Here is a 27,500-nt window from a genome sequence, read left to right as displayed (position 1 = left end):
CATTGCTGTAGCTGCATGGTAAGAAGTTTGCTTTCCACCCACATGGGTCTGGGTTCAGTCCCACTGTGTGACACCTTGGTAAATTGCCTTCTACTATAACCCTGGGCTGTCTAAAGCCTTGTGAGTGGATTTCAATTGACAGAAACTGAAAGAAGCCCATTGTATATATTTGTGTGTGTGGGGGGGTGTGTGTATGAATTATGTATGTGTGTGTCATCATCATCATCATCATCGTTTAACATCCGCTTTCCATGCTAGCATGGGTTGGACGATTTGACTGAGGACTGGTGCAACCGGATGGCTACACCAGGCTCCAATCTAATTTGGCAGAGTTTCTACAGCTGGATGCCCTTCCTAACGCCAACCACTCAGAGAGTGTAGTGGGTGCTTTTACGTGTCACCCGCACGAAAACGGCCACCCTCGAAATGGTGTCTTTTACGTGCCACCCGCACAAGAGCCAGTCCAGGGCACTGGCAATGATATCGCTCGAAAACTCTACAAGGCCAGTCAGGCGGTACTGGCAACGGTCACGCTCAGGATGGTACATCTTATGTGCCACCCGCACAAGAGCCAGTCCAGGGGCACTGGCAACGTTCTCACTTGGCTTGCCGGGTCTTCTCACGCACAGCACATTTCCAAAGGTCTCGGTCAGTAGTCATCGCCTCGGTGAGGCCCAATGTTCGAAGGTCTTGCCTCACCACCTCAGCCCAGGTCTTCCTGAGCCTACCTCTTCCACGGGTTCCCTCAACTGTTAGGGAGTGGCACTTTTTCACGCATCTATCCTCATTCATTCTCACCACATGTCCAAACCAGCGCAATCGTCTCTCTTGCACACCACTACTGACGCTTCTTATGTTCAGCTTTTCTCTCAAGATACTTACACTCTGACGGGTATGCACATTTACATTACACATCCAGCGGAGCATACTGGCTTCATTCCTTGCGAGCTTACGCATGTCCTCAGCAGTCACAGCCCATGTTTCACTGCCATGTAGCATGGCTGTTCGTACACATGCGTCATACAGTCTGCCTTTTACTCTGAGTGAGAGTCCCTTTGTCACCAGCAGAGGTAAGAGCTCTCTAAACTTGGCCCAGGCTATTCTTATTCTAGCAGTTACACTTTCAGTGCACCCACCCCCACTACTAACTTGGTCACCCAGATAGCGGAAGCTATCAACTACCTCTAGTTTTTCTCCCTGGAATGAGATAGAAGTTGTTTCCTGTTTGTTTACAGTGTTTATTGCACCTGAACATCTGCCACATACAAAAACTAACTTTGTAGTTAATCTGCCTTTGATATTGCTGCACCTCTTATGTGTCCATAGCTTGCACCGGGTACATCTTATAGAGTTACTACCTACTCCTTTACTGCATACTGAGCAGGGCCATCTATCTGAAGGGGTTTGTGTTTTATCTACCTTCCTACTTATTAGGATTTTGGTTTTTGCTAGGTTGACTCTAAGGCCCTTTGATTCTAGTCCTTGCTTCCACACCTTAAACTTCTCCTCTAGTTCTGATAGTGACTGCGCAATTAGTGCAAGGTCATCAGCATAGAGGAGCTCCCAGGGGCAACCTGTCTTGAATTCCTCTGTGATCGCCTCGAGGACTATGATAAATAGGAGGGGGCTGAGGACGGAACCTTGGTGGACCCCTACCTCTACCCGGAATTCATTACTGTACTCATTTCCAACCTTCACCTTACTGACAGCATCTCTGTACATGGCTCGCACAGCTCTCACTAACCATTCTTCTATCCCAAGTTTCCTCATTGACCACCAGATAAGGGATCGGGGGACCCTGTCAAAGGCTTTCTCCATGTCAACGACGGCAAGGTACAGAAGTTTATCATTGGCTAGATATTTCTCCTGCAGCTGTCTCACTAGAAATATGGCATCAGTGGTGCTTTTACCTGGCACGAACCCAAACTGCATCTCATCTAAATTGATTTTCTCCCTAATTAGTTGGGCTATGACCCTCTCCGTAACTTTCATAACCTGATCTAACAGCTTGATGCCTCTGTAATTATTAGTATCTAAAGCGTCACCTTTACCTTTGTAGCAGTTTACTATGGTGCTGCTACACCAGTCATTGGGTATGACTCCTTCGTGTATCACCTGGTTCGTAATACGGGTGACTAGGCTGTAGCCAACACTGCCAGATATTTTGAGCATCTCTGCAGTGATTCCTGATGGGCCGGGGGCTTTCCTGTCTTCATACTCTTAATTGCTTTATCTACCCTGGTACTGTCAACTCGGATAGCTGGTCCCTCTGTTGGGTCGACATACGGCAGGCTCTCTTTCTCCCATTCATTCTCTTTATTAAGCAATCTATCGTAGTGGCATCTCCAGACCTCTTTCTTTGCAGCCTCATTTAGTGCAAGCGTACCATCATCCATGCGAACACATTTCTTTCCTACAACATCACTATTCTCTCTCCTACACTGTCTTGCAACACGAAATACCTCGAGTCTTTGGTCCTCACGGCGCAGAACATTGGCAAATCTTTTCTTATCTGCTTCTCCTCTGGCTAAATAAACCTGTCGCCTAGCTTCCCTTCTGGCAGATTGGTACAACTCCCTGCTACCACCGTTCTTCCAGTCCTTCCAAGCCTGTTTCTTTTGTCTAATAGCCCCGTCTACATCCTTGTTCCACCACCACGTTACTCTGGGTCGAGAGGGGACTTTACACCAGCCACAGATCTGGTCTGTGGCTCTCAACAGGTTGTGTGTATAATTATATATTTATTCATATAGTTAGATATGTATATATAAAAACGTATCTATATACATATGTGTATGTATATATATATATATATATATATATATATATATATATATATATATATATATATATATATATATATATATATATATATATATGTATATATATATATACATATATATATATATATATATATATATATATATATATATATATATATATATATATATATATATATATATATATATATATACAAGAGAGAGAGTATGTGTGTATATATGTTTACATTTGTCCCCCACTATCACTTGACAACTAGTGTTGGTTTATTTACATTCCCATAACTTAGTAGTTCATCCAAAATGACTGATAGAATAAATACCAGAGTTTAAAAAAAAGGTACTGGGGCCAGTTCATTCAACTAAAATCTTTCAAGTCAATGCCCCAGCATGGCCACATTCCAAATTACTGAAGCAAATGAATAATATGTTACGCTTAAATTGATAAAAGATGTTCATGATGAAATCTCACTTGGATAGCATTGGTAAAACTGAGGCATGGATAGCAAAACATTTGCCTGAAATGGTAGCATGTGGGTTTAAATCTAGATACAGTTGCTCGAATTTTCTTAACAATATAATACAGATGAAACATTAAGAGGAAGACATAGACAGACAGATAGATAGATGGATAGATGGGTAGACAGATATACTGATAGAAGAATTGAAGGATAGGCTGTTAGAAAGGGGAATAGATGGATAGATGGGTAAATGTATAGATGGATAGATGGATGGATAGTTAGACACAGCTAGAGAGAGGGACTGATAGATAGACAGACAGATAGACAGAGAGGCAAACAGGTAGATAAGCAGACTGGTGGGCAGATGGACTGACAGGCAGACAGACAAGCAGAGAGATTGATATATATATATATATATATATATATATATATACACAGAGGGAGAGAGAGTGAGCGAGAGAGAAAGAGAAACAAAGAGAATGAAATAGGAGAGAGAGAGAGAGAGAGAGAGAGAGAGAGAGAGAGAGAGAGAGAGAGTGAGAGTGAGAGAGAGAGAGAGTGAGAGTGAGAGAGAGAGAGAGGTAGGGACAAAAACAATGCACCTCTTTTGCGTGGTTGAAAAACAAAATTTTTTTCTCTAAATAAATATCAGCCTCATCGCGTGAGGAGGCACAAGGTCTATGGTGGAAGGAAAGAAGTTGTTTTGACATTAATACTTTTACTAGGAGTCTTAATTAGATTCGTAAACCACATAAATATTATTCTTTTGTTTTCTAGCTAAGTACATACAAATATCCATCCATCCATCCATTCATCCATCCATCCATCCATCCATCCATCTATCTATCTATCTATCTATCTATCTATCTATCTGTCTATCTATCTATCTATCTATCTATCTGTCTATCTGTTTGTCTGTCTGTCAGTGTCTCTCTCTCTCTCCCCTCTCTCCCCCATCTCCCCCTTTCTCCCCTCTCTATCTCCCCTCTCCCTCTCTCTCCCCCTCTCCCCTCCCCTCTCTCCCCTCTCTCTCTATATATATTTAATCTGTCTTTCAGTTCTGAGTCCAGATTCCATCATGTGTGTGTGTGTGAGTGTGTGTGTGTGTGTGTTTGTGTTTGCATTTGTTCTCCACAATTGCTTGATAACCAGTATTTTTTTGTCTTCACCCTGTAACTTAGTGGTTTGGCAAAAAGAGACCAGAAGAAAGAGTACTAGGCTTTAAAAAAAATAAGAACTGGGGTCAGCTCATTTGACTAAAAACATCAAAGCTGGTGCTCCAGCATGGTCACTGCCCAGTAACTGAAACAAGTAAAAGATGAAACATGGTGAGTTAAATGAATGGTTACCTTTAAAAAAAAAGGGTCTTTTAAACTATCGAAGCTTGATATAACTATACAAGAGAGTTTGGGGAGCACAATGTTTAACCCTTTAGCATTTAAACGGGCCATATCTGGCCCAAATATTCTATCTGTTTTATGTGCAAATCTGCCAGGTTTGACCTCTCTCACCAAGCCTATAATGTCATTCTAAGAATAAACAATTACTCCAGCGAAATCTCAAATCTATGCGATAAATCATTTAATTTGAAAGAATGTAAATAAATAAGAGTAATCTGAATGCTAAATGGTTATATATATATACATACAAATATATATGTATCCTTTTAGCCTTTAACCTGGCTAGATTTGGCCTCTCTCACCAAACCTACAATGTCATTCGAACAATAGTCAATCACATCATTGAAATCTCAAAGCTATGAGATAATGTGTGATTAATTGAAAACAATGTGAATAAATAAGGATTTACATCTGACAGAGTAATCATCATCATCATCATTGTTTAACGTCCGCTTTCCATGCTAGCATGGGTTGGACGATTTGACTGAGGACTGGTGAAACCGGATGGCAACACCAGGCTCCAATCTAAATTTGGCAGAGTTTCTACAGCTGGATGCCCTTCCTAACGCCAACCACTCAGAGAATGCCAAAGTGTTAAGGTAATTCATTCAAAGTCAGAAGACTGTGATCTCAACTCCTGGACTGGGCAGTGTATGTTCTTGAGGAACACACTTCTCATATTGTTCTGCGGTCACTTCAACACTGATGTGTAGTAGACCATATTGAGTTGATGGAGGTGAGTGAGCTTATGTACAGTACAAACATTTGATCACTATAAGCAGATCATTGTGCAGGTTATTCAATAAAGAGGTGTGGAAACCTCATCAGTTATCTATGACAGCAGAGCCCACCATATATATATATATATATATATATATATATATATATATTGTTGTATTTGGGGATGGTCATGTTGCCAGTTTAGCCAATAAAAACACACGCACTGTATATTTGGTGTTAATTTGCTTCAGCTTTATATTACATTACATTAATCTTATTTTGGCCAGTTCTTTCGTCACACTTCTGTGACCTCATCAGTGGTCCTTTGCTTTCTTCTTTCTTATATGTGTGTCCCTCCTAAAGAGGTCACAGAAGTGTGATGAAAGAACTCTGGCTGAAATATGATTAATGTAATGTAATATAAAGCTGAAGCAAATTAACACCAAATATACAGTGCGTGTGTTTTTATTGGCTAAACTAGCAATATGACCGTCCCCAAATACAACAATATCTGTTTCAACACACGTTTTCACATCAAAAATCTTGCAAAACAAATATATATATATATATATATATATATATATATATATAAATCAAAAGTAGAACAGAAAGAACACAACAAATTGAAACTGCCAAAACACAGCATTCCGAAAAGGACAAAAGCATGGAAACGGTAAAACGGACAAAACAAGATACATGGATCATTCACAGATAACTGCCTCCTCAGTCATATAGTCTTTTATTTTTTATTTGTTTTTGTCATTTGACTGCAGCCATGCTGAAGCACCACCTTTAGTCAAACAAATAGACTCCAGGACTTATTCTTTGTAAGCCTAGTACTTATTCTATTGGTCTCTTTTGCTGAACTGCTTAGTTGTGGGGACGTAAACACACCAACATTGGTTGTCAAGCGATGGTCGGAGGACAAACACAGACACACACACACATATATATATATATATATATATATATATATATATATATATATATATATATATGACAGGCTTCTTTCAGCTTCCATTTACCAAATTCACTCACTAGGCTTTGGCCAGTCTGAGACTATAGTAGAAGATACTTGTCCAAGGTACCATGTAGTGGGACTGAACCTGGAACCATGTGATTGGTAAGCAAGCTACTTATCACACAGTCACTCCTGCACCTACATATATATGTATATATATATGTATGTAAATAAATATATATGTATGTATATATATATATATGTATGTATATATGCATGTATGTATTTATACATATTTATATATTCATATATATATATATATATATATATATATATATATATATATATATATATATAGTTGAAAAATATCGTTAGAGGTATAAATATACCATAAACAATTATAGAAAGATGGAGGAGAAAAAGATGTTGAATCAAAATTAGATTTAATACAAAATAGTCTTTTTTTCTTCAAAGTTTGATTCAAACACTCTAATTGCTGACAGTAGACTTGAACATTGATTGTTGCATTAGGTGGTAACAATTCAAAGTGAATTACTCCTTTGCAATCCCATCAAATAGAGAGAAGAACCTTTTCTTATGAAGTTCCCTTCTCGGTTGTGGTTGAGCTTTTTCCCTTTTACTAAGCCACTGTTTACGACATTTAACATTTCGATAGAAGGTCCATTTTTCATCACCAGTCACAAGTCTTTCCAAAAAGGGTGAAATGAGTTTGCAAGAATGGAGAGAAGAGCAGATGTCAACTTGGGATTTGCAGTTGCTTTCAGGCAATTCATGAGGCACCCATTTTCTAAGTTTAGGAACCTTTCCAAGTTGTTGAAGATGACGATGAGGAGTTGTATGGTTTGAACTTAGCTTTATTGCCAATTCTTCAACTGATAATGCAGGATTTTCTTCAAGTACTGCTACAAGGCATTACTTCAGCAAACTCAACTGGACGTCCTGTTCGATCTTCATCTTCAAGGCTGAAATCTCTACTTCTGAATTTTGCAAACCATCTTCTGCAAGTTCTTTCATTCAAGCATTCTTTCCCATAAACTGAGTATATGTTTCGAGTCGCTTTGGCTGCAGAGTTTCTTTTTTTTTTTTGTTCTCATAAAGCATTATGTGTCTCAGATGCTCTTTGGATACTTCCATGTTAGGAAGGGTTTTAATCAAAGAAATTTTAATTCTATTACTCTGTAAAATAATATTTAATTAGTTTAAATGTACAGAAATGCATAAAAATAATTTTTAATTCCATTAGACATTCTAAAATACTATTAAATTTCATTCAATTTAAAAAAAGTAAAATCGGACAGAACTTATTGGATGAACTGACATATTGTTAAATACATATACTAACATATATGCTTTGTGTATTTTCCAGCGGCTGCAATTGCCTAGCGGAGTAGATGACTTTCACGTCACTGATGTTAAAACACCTTAGAGCTGTGGACAGGGAAGATAACTCACTCTCAATCCCATTTGGGAGTGTTGGACATCGATATTTCACCATTTTCGTGGCTTATCAACACCACCTACTTGCCTAGGTTGAAAGCGAGTCAGCTAGCCACTCTAACGACTTTACATGGCTTGTGAAATCATGAGCTGGTATGCTTGGAAATTGTATACTTAAGAGAAAATTTACATATGCAGTAAAAGTAGCTCTAGGATATAACTCTCATGCTGCTTGTGTTAAAACACTTTAGAATCATGGAGAGGCGAGATCAAGGGTAAGTTATCTTGCCTGTCCATGGCTCTAAGCTGTTTTAACACCCGCGACATAACAGTTATATACTCATTGCAGCTGCTGGAAAATACACAAAGCATATACATTATTATTATATGTATTTAATAATATTTATTATACTAGACCTGCTTTTACTTCACATATCTTCACACACACACACACACACACACACATATATATATAGTCGATAGCTTCCGCTATCTGGGCGACCAAGTTAGTAGTGGGGGTGGGTGCGCTGAAAGTGTAGCTGCTAGAATAAGAATAGCCTGGGCAAAGTTTAGAGAGCTCTTACCCTTGCTGGCGACAAAGGGACTCTCACTCAGAGTAAAAGGCAGACTGTATGACGCATGCGTACGAACAACCATGCTACATGGCAGTGAAACATGGGCTGTAACTGCTGAGGACATATGTAAGCTCGCAAGGAATGAAGCCAGTATGCTCCGTTGGATGTGTAATGTCAATGTGAATACCCATCAGAGTGTAAGTATCTTGAGAGAAAAGCTGAACATTAGAAGCATCAGTTGTGGTGTGCAAGAGAGACGATTGCGCTGGTATGGACATGTGGTGAGAATGGATGAGGATAGCTGCGTGAAAAAGTGCCACACCCTAACAGTTGAGGGAACCCGCGGAAGAGGTAGACCCAGGAAGACCTGGGCTGAGGTGGTGAGGCAAGACCTTCGTACATTGGGCCTCACCGAGGCGATGACTACTGACCGAGACCTTTGGAAATGTGCTGTGCGTGAGAAGACCCGGCAAGCCAAGTAAGATCGTTGCCAGTGCCCCTGGACTGGCTCTTGTGTGGGTGGCACATGAGATGCACCATTTTGAGCGTGGCCGTTGCCAGTACCGCCTGACTGGCTCCCGTGGGATTTTCAAGCGAGATCGTTGCCAGTGCCCCTGGACTGGCTTGTGCGGGTGGCACATAAAAGACACCATTTCGAGCATGGCCGTTTTCGTGCGGGTGACACGTAAAAGCACCCACTACACTCTCTGAGTGGTTGACGTTAGGAAGGGCATCCAGCTGTAGAAACTCTGCCAAATTAGATTGGAGCCTGGTGTTGCCATCCGGTTTCACCAGTCCTCAGTCAAATCGTCCAACCCATGCTAGCATGGAAAGCGGACATTAAACGATGATGATGATGATGATGACGATATATAGTTTTAGGGAAAATAACCAATTTTCAAGACCTCATCGATGAAAATCCACTATCACATATAGAAAAATTAATAATTAAAAGCACAATAAATGAGTACAATATAAAGTAAAGTAAATATCACAAGATAAATATAATATAATATTATATTATATTATATTTATCTTGTGATATTTACTTTACTTTATATTGTACTCATTTATTGTGCTTTTAATTATTAATTTTTCTATATGTGATAGTGGATTTTCATCGATGAGTTCTTGAAAATTGGTTATTTTCCCTAAAACTATATATTTTTTATATATACTTTATCTATAAGGCTCAATTTAATTTTAATTTTTTATAAATTGATTTTAATTGAGTTTTTTGCCTGTAATTTTGGATTTTGTCCCTAATATTATTATATATATATATATAAATAGATGTGTGTATTTTTCCCTTGTTAACAATTAACATGAAAAAAATAGATAAATAGTTACCAGGGTAGCAAAAAAATCACACAACTAAAAAGGGTGTAACTCCTTGTTTTTAAAGGTAGAAACTCCGGATTTACATGAAATAGTTTGTATAATATAAATTAGTAAATAACTAAATAAATGGAGTTAAATGCAGGTGTTATTCAAATTCAGCTGACTATAATACTACTAAGTACCTTCCTGAATAACATATATATATATATATATATATATATATATGTCACATCACCATCTTCCTCATCATTATTATTTACATTCAACTATACGATGAAAGTAAACAAACAAAGTTTGTTCTTTTTTAGAAGCGTTGAGATGTATTGTAAGAAACAGAAATAAATTTATTTCTCAAACACGTGATAATGCTATAGATAGCGTGATCAGGAGAAATTATCCATTTATTGCAGAAAAATACGCTACTGGCCAGCCATGAGACTCGAACTCACATCTCTGTGATTATGCGTCAAGTGTTTTACCATTAAACTAAACTGCCCAACAACGAATTCTTCTGCAATTTTAGAACTTATAAATTTATTGACGCGTAATCACAGAGATGTGAGTTCGAGTCTCATGGCTGGCCAGTAGCGTATTTTTCTGCAATAAATGGATAATTTCTCCTGATCACTCTATTTATAGCATTATCACGCGTTTGAAAAATAAATTTATTTCTGTATCTTACAATACATCTCAACGCTTCTAAAAAAGAACAAATTTTGTTTGCTTACTTTCATCGTAAAGTTGAATTTAACATTAGCGTCTTATGAAGCTAAATTATAAGTTCTAAAATTGCAGAAGAATTCGTTGTTGGGCAGTTTAGTTAAATGGTAAAACACTTGATGCGTACTCACAGAGATGTGAGTTCGAGTGTCATGGCTGGCCAGTAACGTATTTTTCTACAATAAATGAATAATTTATCCTGATCTCGCTATTTATAGCATTATTTGAGAAATAAATTTATTCTTTACATTATTTACATTTGACGGATATTTATCCTCATCTTGTTTGTTGTTAAAATAACGTTTCAGCTTATATACTCTCCAGCCTTCATCAGGTGTCTTGAGGAAATTTCGAACCTGAGTTCTCATTCCTAAGCTATTTTTCGATGATGTTATTATTATTATTATTATTATTATTATTATTATTATTGTTGTTGTTGTTATTACTATTATTCAGGTCACTGCCTGGTATTGAACTTGGAATCTTGGGGTTAGTAGCCCGTGCTCTTAACCTTACTGCATTTCATCTAGTATAATTTTATTCCTAATCAGTTGAGATAACTCTGTAATTTTCATGACCTGGTCCAGCAGTTTGATACCTCTGTACTTGTTTCTATCTAAGGCATCACTTTGTAGCAGCTGACTATAATACTACTAGGCACCTTCATGGATAATTTGGTTATGCACACACACACACACATATATAAAGATGTATATACATATATATATATATGCAAATATGTGAAGTATTTTTACTGTTAAAAACAGTAATAATGAGAAGGCTAGCAAGACTTCTACCTGAACAGGTATAATATAAAATATTTGAAGTAAAGAAAGTGAAAGCTTCAAAAAACCACCAATTCTACGATAAATACACACATGATAGGCGCAGGAGTGGCTGTGTGGAAAGTAGCTTGCTTACCAACCACATGGTTCTGGGTTCAGTCCCACTGTGTGGCACATTCAGCAAGTGTCTTCTTCTATAGCCTCGGGCCGACCAAAGCCTTGTGAGTGGATTTGGTAGACGGAAACTGAAAGAAGCCCATTGTATATATGTATATATATATATATATATATATATATATATATATATATATATATATATATATATATATATATTTATATATATATGTGTGTGTGTGTGTGTCTCTGTTTGTCCCCCTAGCATTGCTTGACAACCGATGGTGGGGTGTGTATTAAACTAGCTTCAAATTCCATGCTGAAGGTAGACCTATTTTTAAAAATATTCATTATATTGCTTGTGTGTGTATTCATCGTAGAAATGGTGGGGTTTTTTAAGCTTTCACTTTTAGCAAGCAGTATCTTTACCCTTCTTTTATTCAACTATATATATATATGAACATATGCATATATATATCTGCGTGTGTGTATAATTTAGGACAATCAGTAAGTTGTCATTATAGTACTCAGAGTTTCAACTGTTAGAGCAAAGAGCCATGATGAATTCTCTATTTACCTAATATTGAGGTCTCATTCTTTTGTTGTTACTTATTTTTTATTATTATTATTATTACTATTATTATTATAATTATTATATGTACATACTCACACACACACACATATATATATATATCTACTACATATGTTGGAAATTCTGTCTATGGGTGTGTTAGTGGAGTTGTTAGCTAACTCCTCCTACATCGTTTTATCAGTTTTGATGAAACTTGACACATGAGTAGGACTCATGTCTGGAAATCTTATGGCATACTCTGATTGTTGAAAAAAAAAATCGATAATAGGGCCCCTGAAAGGGATCCTTATATATAGCTAAGGGAAATAACCCATTCCTTTTCCTAAATTATTTGGTAAAAATGAAATTGAGCATGCTTATTTCTTTGTATTTGAAATGTTAGAGTTATTTTCGCAATTTATTCAGTACAACAAATAAATAGTATTTTCCTAAACAATAGATCCATTTATTTCGGTTTGTGACTTATTCACGAATATACTAACACTAGTGCTGCTGAGGGTAATATTCTCTGGGAATGCATAAAAGCTATTTTTCACAGTTAATTACTTTGAATTATTATTATCTCATATCTGATTAGCCTGTTATTACGTAACGTTTCACGATTTTAGTATACACATCTTATTAGTATTTCCTCCTACTTTCTATATACTCTGGGAACATATTAAAGCCGTTCTTGGGCCTACTTTATTTGAATTCTTACTATCGGGTAACTAATTTCAGGTTATTACATAACTGACTTCACAATTTGGGTATTCATAACTTATTGAGAATTCCTGAAAACAAGATCCTGTGTAAGACAGACAGTTCGGTATTCTCTGTAAATATGTTTTAAATATTTAAAACACTGTTTTAAATATTCTTTATGCTGCATGTCGCGTTTCTCTGATTGTTTTTTCGTTGTTCGAAAAAAAAGTTCGTTTTCTCTCTTCATCTTTATCTTTTCGTCTCTCATTTTGTTTAACGTTTTTTTGTGATGTCCTGTACCCATATATACATGTATGTATACATATAGATGTCGGTATGTTCATATATGTATGGATATATCCATATATTTATATATTATTTATGTTATTATATGATCGAATGCCACGCACTGTCTCCGAGTAAGTTTTATCTTAATGATTTCTATTGCGCACTCTACTACTATTGCTACCACTTCCCTGTCTGTCTCTCTCCCTCTCTTGTTCTTCATCATTTCTGGTTTTCTCTCCCAACCTTCCCCTATTCTCTTCCTTTCACCGTTCCCTCTCTCTCACTCCTCCTTGACCCTCTCGTCGTTGACACGTGACGAAAGGGATTCTTTCTTTCTACTTCCTGCCTTCCTATAGAAAAGACGTGAATTTTTTCTCTCTCTCATTCACATCTAACTTCGCGTTCAAAAAATAATAATTTTTCTATCGTCTTGGCCTAGCAGCCCTTAGCGTTTGTTTTTACTGTCTTTTACTGTCTTGTTCTCACTGTCCTGTTCTTGTTTACACTTTCACCCTCCGAAAATAATTCCAAATTTTATTTAATTTGCTTGCGGGAAGGACTGCTCCAACGAAGTCGCATATTGTCCTTGCCTTCAAAACGCGGAGTAGATGGAACAGGGACAACTGACGAAGGGTTATACTCTTTATGTTGCATGTCTCGTTTCTCTGTTTGTTTTTTCGTTGTTCGAAAAAAAGTTCGTTTTCTGTCTTCGTCTTTATGTTTTCGTTTCTCATTGTGTTTAACGTTTTTTTTTATGTCCTGTACACATTTATGCATGTATGTACACATATAGATGTAGGTATGTACATATATGTATGGATATATGCATATAATTATATATTATTTACCTTATTATATATATATGTATATATATATATGTATGTACATATATATATATATATATATATATATATATATATATATATATATATATATATATATATATATATATTTATATATATATATATATATATATATATATATATATATATATATATATATATATACATATATAAATATCTTTTATTTTTTGTCTTTTATTTGTTTCACTCATTAGACTGTGGCCATATTGGGGCACCACCTTGAAGAATTTTATGTCAGATCAAGCCCAGTACTTCCTTTTTTTTAAGCCCCGGTACTTATTCTATCAGTCTCTTTTGCTGAGTCGCTAAGCTTCAGAGACATAAACACACCAACACCTGTTGTCAAGCAGTGGTGGGTCACAAATACATATATATATATATATATATATATATATGACAGGCTTCTTTTCAGTTTCTGTCTACCAAATCCACTCACAAGTCTTTGGCCAGCCTGAAACTATATTAGAAGACATTACTTGCTCAAGATGCCATGAAGTGGGAATGGACCCAGAACTACGTTATTGGTTGGTTGGTTTGGAAGCAATTTCTTATGTAACAGTTACACCTGTATCTAAATATATCTATATACATCAATGTAATAATTCCTTTGTTTATATGTATTTGTACTTAAATGTATGTTCTCTTCTTTGCCTATATACAGAATGCAAATGTCTGTGGAATCTATAACTGCGTAGCCTCACCCTTCCAACTAGCCTAACCCTGGCAAGCATGGAATAGGTTTATTAATAGAGTGAAGGATTCTTGGTATACCATCAGAAGTATTGTCATTATTTCTGTAAAGGAAGGGCAAGGTGATTTGGCACAAAAAACACTTGCATGGTGGATTAGGTTCTGATATAATAAGCCTACCTACCTTTGCTATCTGTTATTTCTGATTTAAAAATTTCTACCATCTTCATTGTGCTTTATCTCTGTAGGTTTTTGTAAAAAAAAGTAATACATCTTCTCGTAATATATTAATATACTTCTTTCATTGGGATTGCTTAAATTGTTTCATAGCATTATCGTCGTCATCATCATCATCATCATCATCATCATCATCATAATCATCGCCATCATCATCGTCATCATCATCGTCATCATCATCATCATCATCATCATCTTTATCATCATCTTTATCATCATCATCATCATTGCTCATCACCATCATCATCATCATCATCATCATCATTATCATCTTTATCATCATCATCATCATCATCATCATCATCATCACCATCACCATCATCATCATCATCATCACCATCACCACCACCACCACCACCACCACCATCATCGTCATCATCATCACCACCACCACCGCCACCACCCTGCTCTCACTACTACTGCAACTACCATTACTACCACTGCCACCGCTGCCACCAACACCATCTCCTTCTCTACAATCACCACTATCACCACTACCACCACCTGGTGGAATCGAACTCGGAATCTTGGGGTTAGTAGCGCTCACTCTTAACCACTACGCCATATGCCCGTTGTCAAACTGGCAATTTGGGTTTTGTCCCTGTCATTGTTTTGTCATTATGTCTAAAGTACAAGGTGAACAGGCTAAGTTTGCATTAAAGGAAAAGAAAACAATATCCCATCCTAAAATCCTAAAAAAAAACAAAAAAAATCAACTAGATTATGGCTGGAAAATAACTGTTCATTCAAAGATGCTGCTCTCAGTTTACACCACAGCCTCAGGCACGGCTCTGGAACCTGGCACATGCATTCATCACTGTATCCCTAGGAAGACCTTTGAACATCTTCCCAATCTTGGCCACCAATTCAACCTTGGTGTTGCAAATAGAGCGGTTGGCGTCTTTTTTCAACTATGTCCGACACAAAGTAATCCATGGAATTACAATCAGAAGAATTAGGAAACCAAAAATTGGGGTTGGTGTAGTCATAGAGATTCTCTTCTGACTTTTTCTGGAAGTATGGCAAGGAGCCGAATCCTGCTGCCACACATTTAGCCTTCCTACAGAATCCCTCTCCAGTGAAGCTTTGACCTTAGTCTCCAGTAACTTCTCGTAGCTGGCTGAATTGGTCCTAAGGTCCTGTTCAAAGAAAAGAAATGCTATGACTTCACATTTAAAGGACACTCCATGATGTCCATGTTTGAGAGAACTTGGTTTGCATGATGTCCACGTCACATCTTAAAGCCTATACCTAGGTGCAGGAGTGGCTCTGTGGTAAGTAGCTTGCTTACCAACCACATGGCTCTGGTTTCAGTCCCACTGCATAGCACCTTGGGCAAGTATCTTCTTCTATAGCTTCGAGCTGACCAATGTGGATTTGGTAGATGAAAGCTGAAAGATGCCTGTTGTAAATATATATGTGTGTGTGTGTGTGTGTGTGTGTGTGCATGTGCGTGCGTGTGTGTGTGTGTGTGTGTGTGTATGTTTGTGAATCTATGTTTGTTCCCCTACCATCGCTTGGAGTCCAATGTTGGTATGTTTACATCCCCGTAACTTAGCAGCTTCGCAAAAGAGGCCAATAAAATAAGTACTAGGCTTACAAAGAATAAGTCCTGGGGTTGATTTGTTTGACAAAAGGCGGTACTCCAGCATGGCCACAATCAAATGACTAAAACAAGTAAAAAAATAATAGAATACAGTGTCCATGGATCATGGAGCAGCAGCCATGATGTTGGCATTTTGATAGCTAGTACAAATTGTTATGATACAAGTAACTCTTTCCGAGTATTCATATAGTTTCCAGTACTCCATGTCAGCTAACTTTTCCTCAACGAAACAGTAATCTTTGTCCTCTCCAATGTTGTTGGACTATTCACCAAAAAATCAAGCCATTCCTGAAAAAAAAAGACACAGAAAAACTCATCAAATTTAGCCTAGCCTCTTCCTCCCTCTACCCCCACCCCAGTAGTTAATACTTGAAAGAGCCAAGAGGTACATGCTAGTACACTGTAAGATAAAGGCATGCTATTACACCCAGAATATTTGTTTCTCTTTATTTCTTTCTTTCCTTCTATCCTTCTTTCTTTCTTTCTCTTTTATCTTTTCTCTATTTCAGTCATTGTACATTGCTACCCCCCACCCCGCCGCCCCTGAAGGGTTTTAGTCGAACAAATTATCCCCCCCCCCACCTTTTATAAAAGCCGCTGCTGCATGTTCTTCTTCTTTTATCAGTTGCTTTCACTGAACTAAGTTATGGACCTGTAAACAAACTAAAATGAGTTATCAAGTGGTGACGGGTAATACACACACACACAAGCACACACACACACACACACACACACACACACACACATGCACACACACACATATGTATGAACATTATATATACTCTCTTTTACTTGTTTCAGACATTTGACTGCAGCCATGCGAGAGCACTGCCTTTAGTCGAGCAAATCGACCCCAGGACTTATTCTTTGGAAGCCTAGTACTAATTCTATCGGCCTCTTTTTGCCGAACCGCTAAGTTACGGGGACCTAAACACACCAGCATCGGTTGTCAAGCGATGGTGGAGGGACAAACACAGACACACAAACACACATACATATATATATATATATATATGTTCTTTTTTTAATTTTTTTTTATTGTTTCAGCTCAGAACTGCGGCCATGCTGATGCACCGCCGTTATACATATACACATATATACGACGGGCTTCTTTCAGTTTCCGTCTACCAAATCCACTCACAAGGCTTTGGTCGGCCTGAGGCTATAGTAGAAGACACTTGCCCAAAGTGTCACACAGTGGGACTGAACCCAGAACCATGTGGTTGGTAAGCAAGCTACTTACCACACAGCCACTCCTGCGCCTATATATATATATATAGACACACATACATATATATCATCGTCATCATCATAAACATCATTCAAGACCCACATTTCATGCTGGCATGGGCTGGACACATCGTCAAGGATCCAATGATCCAGTGCCTATTTTGGCATGGTTTCTATAGCCAGATGCCCTTCCTAACACCAACTATTTTACAGGGTGTACATGATGCTATTTTTTGTGCCACTGGCACAAATGCAGTCGCTATGTAGATCACAAATCAACAAAACCCATGCAGGGAGGGTGCTGCATCAATATGTTAGATGGTGGGTTAGGGGTCGGTTAAGGTGTTAGTGAAGCGGTGGGGTAGAGCGGGTTTTGGTAAAGCAACTATGGGGCTACTCGCGTTTGCAGAGAGAGAGTGAGAATAAATTAGGGGCACAAACATGGCTGGGTAAGGGGCTTGTTTTCCAACCACATCGTTCTGTATCCAGTGCCACAGCATGGCATCTTAGCAATGTTTTCAGCCATAACCCTGTTAGAAGTTCTGCTGTATGTGTGTGCGTGACAGTGCTTGAGCTCTTCCTTTTATGTATGTATATAATATTATATATATATATATATATATATATATGACCTATCCATGTCAGCATAGAAGGCAGACATTAAACAATGATGATGATGATGATTATATATATACTCTCTCTCTTTTACTCTTTTACTTGTGTCAGTCATTTGACTGTGGCCATGCTGGAGCACCGCCTTTAGTCGAGAAAATCGATCCCAGGACTTGTTCTTTGGAAGCCTAGTACTTATTCTATCGGTCTCTTTTTGCTGAACAACTAAGTTACAGGGACGTAAACACACCAGTATCAGTTGCCAAGCGATGGTGGGCGGACAAACACACACACACATATCTATATATATACGACAGACTTCTTTCAGTTTCCGTCTACCAAATCCACTCACAAAGCTTTGGTCGGCCCAACGCTATAGTAGAAGACATTTGCCCAAGGTGCCACGCAGTGGGACTGAACCCTGGACTATATATATATGTATATATATATATATATATATATATATATATATATATATATATATATATATATATATATATATATATATAGATAGATAGATAGATAGATATAAACTTTATTAATAAGGGTAGAAATTGATATTAATCAATTAAAACCAGTGGTCTAGGATATTAAAAAAAATCTGAAGATTAAAATTACATTACATACAAAAATAAGAGGAATGACCAGCAAAAGTGGACTCCTATATGTTAGAAATAGATGCCTAATCATCTAACCACGAAAAAATATGTTCTCAGTAAAAACTTAGCGACACAGCAGACTGTAAAAGGGCAAGACAAATGAAACAATACTAAATAAAAAAAACGATTAACCTACGTACCATGGTTTCACCTGTTAAAATTTACATAAGTAAATATCTGCAGGATCATCAGCGCAGTCTGTCGATTTAAAAATATAATTTCCAGAACTAGACATAAGATGTCCACTCAAAAGGGAGGACGTGTAGAGTTCTAACCACGAAAAAATATCCTGCAGATATTTACTTATGTAAATTTTAACAGGTGAAACCATGGTACGTAGGTTAATCGTTTTTTTATTTAGTATTTTTTCATTTGTCTTGCCCTTTTACAGTCTGTTGTGTCGCTAAGTTTTTACTGAGAACATATTTTTTCGTGGTTAGATGATTCGGCATCTATTTCTAGCATATAGGAGTCCACTTTTGCTGGTCATTCCTCTTATTTTTGTATGTAATATAATTTTAATCTTCGGATTTTTTTAATATGCTAGACCACTGGTTTTAATTGATTAATATCAATTTCTACCCTTATTAATAAAGTTTAAATAATGATATTCTCAAACCGGTAAATTAGCTGCAAAAATTTATTAACTGCAGAGTTATTTCTGGCCTTAGCGCGCCAGATTGAAGACATTTGAAGGGATACACTGAATGTAATTTGTAGAACTCTACACGTGCTCCCTTTCGGGTGGACGTCTTATGTCTAGTTCTGGAAATTATATCTTTAAATCGACAGACTGTGCTGATGACCCTGCAGATATTTACTTATGTAAATTTTAACAGGTGAAACCATGGTACGTAGGTTAATCGTTTTTTTTATTTAGTATTTTTTCATTTGTCTTGCCCTTTTACAGTCTGTTGTGTCGCTAAGTTTTTACTGAGAACATATTTTCTCGTGGTTAGATGATTCGGCATCTATTTCTAGCATATAGGAATCGACTTTTGCTGGTCATTCTTCTTATTTTTGTATATATAGATATAGATACAAATAGGTAGATAGATAAATAGAATGATAGATACAGAAGACAGATAGGTACATACATACATACATACATATATATATATATATATATATATATATATATATATATATATATATATATATATATGAGTGCGTGTGTATGTGTGTGTGTATGTATATATATATATATATATATATATATATATATATATATATATATATATATATATATATATTGTCAGTAACTCATAACTCCAAAAAAGAAGCACATTGTATATATATACAGGTTGGCGAAAAGCCACCTGACAGTAAATAAAAGCCATTTAATTCCAAGATTTATTTATGTTTAACAACTGAATGAATTTAATAAAAGCATCTAAATCTGAAACATCATGAAAACAGTTCAAACTGAAGTCCTTCTTGAGCGACACATTTTTCCATTTGAGTTAGTACAGAATTACAGATAGTATTTATGGAATTTTGATTAACTGCTGGGTGACTTTTGGCCAGCTCTGTATATGCATGTATATATAGAGATGGCCATAAATCACTTCACCTGTTTCTTATTATAATAAAGAAATGGGTAAAGCAATTCATGGCAATCCGTGTATATAAATGTTCAGGATTCAAGTGAATCAGGTACCTAAATTGTAAAGCACTAAGTTGAGGTCAAAGAAATAGCAATCATGTGCAAAACGAAATTAGAGAAACATATTCGTACATACCGAAGTAAAGACGGATTTATTTTCCAGTTGCATATACAATCACAAGTGCCTGACTGAATATACCTCGAGTCCCAAGGCTGTACCTAGGAACACACACTGTACTGGTTGTACTGCACTCGATAAACTCCAGATTCACATTAATTGCAGGTCTCAAGTAAATCTAAATAATAAACAAATAACAACAGATGGATATTAGTTCATTTACTACAGCTGTTTCAAATGAGTTTTTTTTATTGATGAATAGAGAGTTATTACATCATGTGAAAATAACTGTTACATCATGTGAAATAACCATATGTATATTTACATGAATTAAACATTTTCAAAAAACATTCAAGAATCAACATAATGTTCAACTTCATGAACCAAAGAATCATGAAGTGGCACATAATATTGATTCTTGAGATGTTTTTTGAAATGTTTAATTTGTGTATACACTAGTCCTCTGGTATTCACAGGGGTTATGTTCATAGAGCACCTGTGAATAATGGAAAATCGTGAATATTGGATGTGGTCCATAAGAATGTCTATAATGTCAAAATATAATGTAAAATATTATATAGAGGTATCAAGCAGAGGCCACCGGTTCATAATTTTCCTGACACTCCTATACAGATTGATGGGAAAAGCCTAAATTATGTGAAGTCATTTACATATCTTAATAGCAAAGTGAATTTGAATGCTTCCTTTGATGATGAAACCGTCAACTGTCTTGCAAAGGCAACCAACACATTTGGCAAATTCCGTCATCACCTGCAGAATGAAAGGGGCATCAAACTTGACATAAAAGTACAGGTTTATAAAGCTGCCATTCTTACTACTCTCTTGTATGGCTCAGAATCGTGGATACCCTATAGATAACACATTAACCAACTAGACATCTTCCACAGAGACCGTCTGAGGACAATCTGCAGTTATTCACTAAATGACAGAGTTTCTAATGCCAACTTGTTTAGCAAGTGTAAGACTGGTGGAACTGAGAGCTTTCTTATGCAATCACAATTGTGCTAGTCTGGTTATGTCGTCAGAAAGCATGATGAAAGAATACCCAATGTCCTCATGTACAGCCAATTTGAGAGTGGGCACAGGAATGTTGGTCAACCATAGCTCAGATATATGGGAAAGCTGATGAGTAACCACTTAGGAATGAAGATAGCTCACAGCATCATTGAGCGAACAAGCCTTGGAATGAATAAAATTGGAGATTGTTGTGTCGAAATGGTATTAAAACCTTTGTTGCAACCAGCATTAACAGACTTCAGGGTGCAAGGCTTCTGCCTATTTATCTATCTGTCTATCTGTCTATCTATCAATGCACATGTGTGTGCATTTTTATGTGCATGTGTGTGTGTGTGTTTGTGTTTGTCCCATACCACTACATATCAGCGAGTGTTGGTTTGTTAATATTCCTTTAAAGAGATTGATAGAATAAATGCCAAACTTAAATGTCTGTACTAGCATCGGTTTAAAACACACATTTTTGATCACAGGGTAGGTTTTAGCGACACTGTAAGTTTATAGCTTTATTCAGTCTGTGATTGGGTGAATAAACAGGCTCCCTGTAACAGGCACTCTCAGCTATGTCTGATTGTCAATTATATAATGTAGCCACTGCCATGTTTAATTGAGTTCTTTGAGTTCCTTTGCTTCACTTCTGAAGGACTCCCAGCGTGTTGGAACTTGTTTCTTTTGCTACCATCTTCATGGCTTGTCTCGCTTCGCTAGTATTTTGCATTCCCTCTTCTGTGAGATTTTTACCCGGTTTCTATTAGTCGCCGTTGCTTTTCTAGCACCTACAGCCTTTGCCACTGCAAGCAACTCACTGATTTTGCAGTCAAATACTTGGTACTGCTTATTCTCACAGCAGCCAATATTTTTCTCTCATATACCTTGAATTTTCACACCCTGTGATTTCCACATAGGTTCATCACGCTTGGACATCAAATTTTGCTGACTATGCGACTTTGGTCATCTGACTTGGAGCTTTGGACTTTTGTAAGACCTATTCAGAAGTCAGGCAATGTTATGCAAATTCTTTTGCACTCTTGTGCAATACTCACTTGATGCACAGTGCTCTCACGCCTATTTCTTTACCTTTCCTTCCATGCTACACCTCTTTCATTTGTATTGTTCATTTCACCTACTGGTTTATTCTCTGGGGGTGGCTCTGTAACATGTCTGTACTAGCATTCATTTAAAACACATTTTTGATCACGGGGTAGGCTCAAACGATACTGTAAGTTTACAGCTTTATTTGGTCTGTGATTGGCCAAATAAACAGGTCCCCTCTAACAGTGCTCTCTGCTACGTCTGGTTATCAATTATATAATGTAGTCACCACCATGTTTAATTGAGTTCCTTGAGCTCCTTGGCTTCACTTCTGAAGGACTCCCAGCTTGTTGTTTGGTTCTATCGCATTTATGCTGGCATCTCACACACACAAGATCAACCCTTCTTCCACAAGCGCCAGCAGGGTCGACCAAACTCAATGCTGTCATTTTATGTTTATGAGAAACACTTCTATCAAGTCTCTTTCTATATACACAAAGCACAACTAACGTCTTCAGACATTTATTCATTCACTGCTACAACATTATAGACATCTCACACGAACACTACTCACTTGTATACAGAACTCTATAAAATATTAACATTATACATAACCCACACTGCTGTGAATAAACTTTACTACCAACCACCATTGAAGTCCATCTGTCTTTGTATATCACCACACAACTGTTGAACAAACACACATACACACTGCTATCAACAACTACCGTCGCCGACATCATTATCTTCAGCCAACAACCATGGAGTCAACCCGACGTGAGAACAACTTTTGTTAAACTAAAAACCAGCAGACAATGTTAATGTGGTGGTATCAACAACACCGCCACATTGGTGACCTCAGAACCTCTTATTAATGTAGCAACCTTCCTTGCTATAAAGAGTACTGGGATTGATTTGTTTGACTAAAACCTTCCAGGATGGTGCCCCCACTCAGTGTAGTCACAGTCCAGTGACTTTAACAAGTAAAAAAATAAATGATAAAAAGAAAATATAGGACCAATTCATTTGAATAAAATCCACTAAAGCACCACTCCAGTATGGCCACAGTCCAATAAGTGAAACAAATAAAAGATGAAAGAGAAAGGATATACACACACACACACTCATAAACACATAAATACTATTTTATACATGCATATACATATACACACACACACACACACACATATATATATATATATATATATGTGGGTGTGGGTCTGTGGGTGTGTTTATGTATTTGTATGTTTAGATGTGCGTGTTTATGGTTGTATGCTTATGTGAGTGTACGTATATAAAACAAACATACGTGCCATTATATGTGTTTGGGTATGTGCGTGCGTGTGAGTTGAGACCCATATAACATAGATGAAGTAGTACGAAGAAGTAATTTACGCAGATACACGTGTAAATATTTATGTATACGTCAGAAAATTAGTGATATTTGCTGGTTAATTGTACTTGGAGAAAGGCAGGAAGACGGCAATAGACAGCAGGTAAAGAGACAGTGGAAGGGAAGAGGGAGGACGAGGAGAGGTGGGTGATGAATATGTATATATAGAGATAGATATGTAAGATGCATTTGGCAGAGTGCGAGATAGAGAGAGAGAGAGAGAGATAGAGAGAGAGAGAGAGAGAGAGAGAGAAAGAGTGAGAAAGAGAGAAAGAGAGAGAATGAAAGATATTAAATGGTGCTAGGATTTGTGAGTGAATGGATTGTATGTGTGTATATATATATATATATAAATGATGATGACGATACACACACACGCACATATCAAAATCATCATCATCATCTTCATCATCATCACCATCACCATCATCATTTAATATCCACTTTCTATTCTGGCATGGGTATATATATACATGTGAGCACATAAGTGCAAAATAAGATTATATTTATATATATATATATATACATATATATATATATATATATATATATATATATATATATATGTATATGTTGTCTTACAAACAACTTGCACATGCAAGTGCTACAAGTCAAGAACTCTGCATACAAAAAGCCAGCAAGTGTATGGGGTCACCAGGACAGAATGAGCGCCGTTTCGGGGCCTACCACTTGATGGCATCAATGTGCACCGCCCCCCGCCTCCACTGATATGAAGCCCTACTTGCTAGATCAACTGGTTATCAAATAAAGCTCAATATTCTTCTAGCCACTGCTCATCGTCTCTTTTTAACCAAATCCAGTGGCTAGCCTTCTCCACTGTATTTTGGATATCGGTCATCGTGGTATTTACCTTACGATGAGTTAGGCCTAACGATAACAGCAGTCATCTCGCACTGTGTCCAACAAACCCTCTACATCCAACTTCGATTGGAAAATGCTCCGCTTTCCAGCCAGCGTCTTCACATTCCTTGAGGTGGTTTACATAACGGTCAATCTTTCGAGCTCGAGTGGCGTCCATGTTACTTTCATGAGGAACCATTAACTTGACTAGATTCACAACTTTCTTTCCTTCACACCACATTAAAATGTCCAGTTTTTTCGTAACTGGGATAAGGATGTATATTTTAAAAATGGGGAAACCGGTTTATGGAATTACCTTAGGTTTCCCGTCCATAAAGGGTTTAGCTTTATAGCATATCGTCAGATCCCCAAAACCTGTTGGACCATGTCCTCTTAAAAATATGCTCTACATCTTAGTGGGCTTCTTGTTTCAGATTTGAATTTACAAACGATATATTTATAAATATATGCATACATATGTATATATATACAGACATGAATATACATACATACATATGCTTGTATAGGAAGAATAGTAAGAAAAGTTTGAAAATGCTTCAAAAATCTTTTTATATGCATTTTTTTTATTCTTTTATTCTTTTTTTTACTTCAGTCATTTGACTGCAGCCATGCTGGAGCACCGCCTTTAGTCGAGCAAATCAACCCCAGGACTTATTCTTTGTAAGCCTAGTATCGATCTTTTTTGCTGAACCTCTAAATTATGGTGATGTAAACACACTAGCATCGGTTGTCAAGCAATGTTGGGGGGGACAAACACCGATACACAAACATATATATATATATACTTATATACGACGGGCTTCTTTCAGTTTCTGTCTACCAAATCCACTCACAAAGCTTTGGCCAGCCTGAGGCTACAGTAGAAGACACTTGCCCAAGGTGCCATGCAGTGGGACTGAACCCAGAACCATGTGATTGGTAAACATGCTACTTTATTTCATAAAAATTCGCCATCAAGGCGTTACAGAGAGGGATGCTACTTACCACACAGCCATTCCTGCACATATATATAGTTTTTGCCTAATTAAAACAGGTTTAACTTTTTAACATAAGGGGAAAATAGTTTTGTTTTATGTATAAAAATAAATATACAAAAATGTTTTCACAGAATAAATGTTTGTATATTCCAGTTTAACTGAAAATATATTGGTGTACTTACTCATGAGATAAGTTTGACATATATAACACAAGTGAGATGGAAAAAAGGAAAAAAAGATCACATGCTACTCAAAATCTTTTGATAGAAAATGGTTCTAGTGTATATAATTTTGCATGTGTTTTAGCTAAAAGAGGTTTTGTATTAGAATAAAAGAAATTATATGTAACTGACCAGGATCCAGTTTATGTAGAACTTCAGCTTTTCAAAAGTTTACTCTTTTACTCCTTTTCTTGTTTCAGTCATTTGACTGAGGCCATGATGGAGCACCACCTTTAGTCGAGAAAATCGACCCCAGGACTTATTCTTTGAAAGCCTAGTACTTATTCTATCGGTCTCTTTTGCCGATCCACTAAGTTACGGGGACGTAAACACACCAGGATCAGTTGTCAAGCAATGCTGTGGGGGACAAACACAGACATACAAACATATACACACACATACATATATATATATATACATATATACGACGGAGTTCTTTCAGTTTCCGTCTACCAAATCCACTCACAAGGCTTTGGTAGGCCTGAGGCTATTGTAGAAGACACTTGCCCAAGGTGCCACGCAGTGGGACTGAACCCAGACCCATGTGGTTGTTAAGCAAGGTACTTACCACACAGCCACTCCCGCGAAAAGTATACATGGATTAATGAATAAGTAAGCATGTTTCTTCTAACAATGCACATGTATGCATGCACACATACACACACACACATCATTGGACTGTGGCTGGTTGGGGCACTACCTTAAGAGGTTTTGGTCAAATGAAACAACCCCAGTAGTTATTTTTTTCTTAAAACCTGGTAATTTTTCTATCAGTCTATTGTGCTGAACTGTTATGGGGACATGAATACACCACCACCAGTTGTCAAGTGGTGGTGTGTGCCAAATACAATGATGCACACAGAGTTTTATACACACACACACACACACACACACACACACACACACAACACTATGGATTCATTCACAAACTTTCAAGTGCATGGACTAAAAACTTCTTAAGAAAATATGAAATCACAATAATTTAAATGTCATGATTAGCAAAATGTGAAACCGGTTGAGTACAACAATACTCTATCATTTGAAATATAAAAAAACTATGTAAACTGTGTGCATTTTCCTTCTTTTATTTTTTGTATATAAACATATATATATATGGCTGATGATAGTACCGCCTGGTTGGCACTCGTGCCAGTGGAACATTAAAAGCACATCCAAGCGTGATTGTTGCCAGGGCCGCGGATTGGCTCCCATGCCAGTGACACATGAAAAGCACCATTCGAGCGTAATCGTTGCCAGCATTGCCTTACCAGCACATGTGCCAGTGGCACATGAAAAACAACATTTGAGCATGGTCGTTGCCAGTACCGCCGGACTGGCTCCTGTGCAGTTAGCACGTAAAAACACCTTCTGAGCATGGTCGTTGCCAGTAACTCCTGACTGGCCCTTGTGCCGGTGGCACGTAACAAGCACCCACTACACTCTCAGAGTGGTTAGTGCTAGGA

At 37.2% G+C, this 27,500-nt stretch overlaps 1 long non-coding RNA gene across 2 annotated transcripts in view; it reads right to left on the bottom strand.

Annotated features, from left to right (window-relative positions):
• The window catches only part of LOC128249627 (uncharacterized), a 40,192-nt gene that overhangs the window by 5,603 nt on the left and 7,089 nt on the right, over positions 1-27,500 (bottom strand). Inside the window, exons 2-3 of one of the 2 annotated variants that reach the window (XR_008265743.2) lie at positions 20,516-20,675; positions 13,915-16,560 (exon numbers count right to left, since the gene is read on the bottom strand). This is a non-coding gene — a long non-coding RNA (uncharacterized LOC128249627). Of the gene's footprint in view, positions 1-13,914; positions 16,561-20,515; positions 20,676-27,500 lie in introns of those variants that run through there. The other variant, XR_016244768.1, reaches the window with a different exon arrangement.

The sequence above is a fragment of the Octopus bimaculoides genome, chromosome Z (assembly GCF_046866305.1).
Source record: "Octopus bimaculoides isolate indiv1 chromosome Z, ASM4686630v1, whole genome shotgun sequence".
Lineage (NCBI taxonomy): Eukaryota > Metazoa > Mollusca > Cephalopoda > Octopoda > Octopodidae > Octopus > Octopus bimaculoides.
The sequence above is the reverse complement of the archived record's forward strand: the minus strand, read 5'-3'. Positions and strand labels throughout refer to the sequence as shown.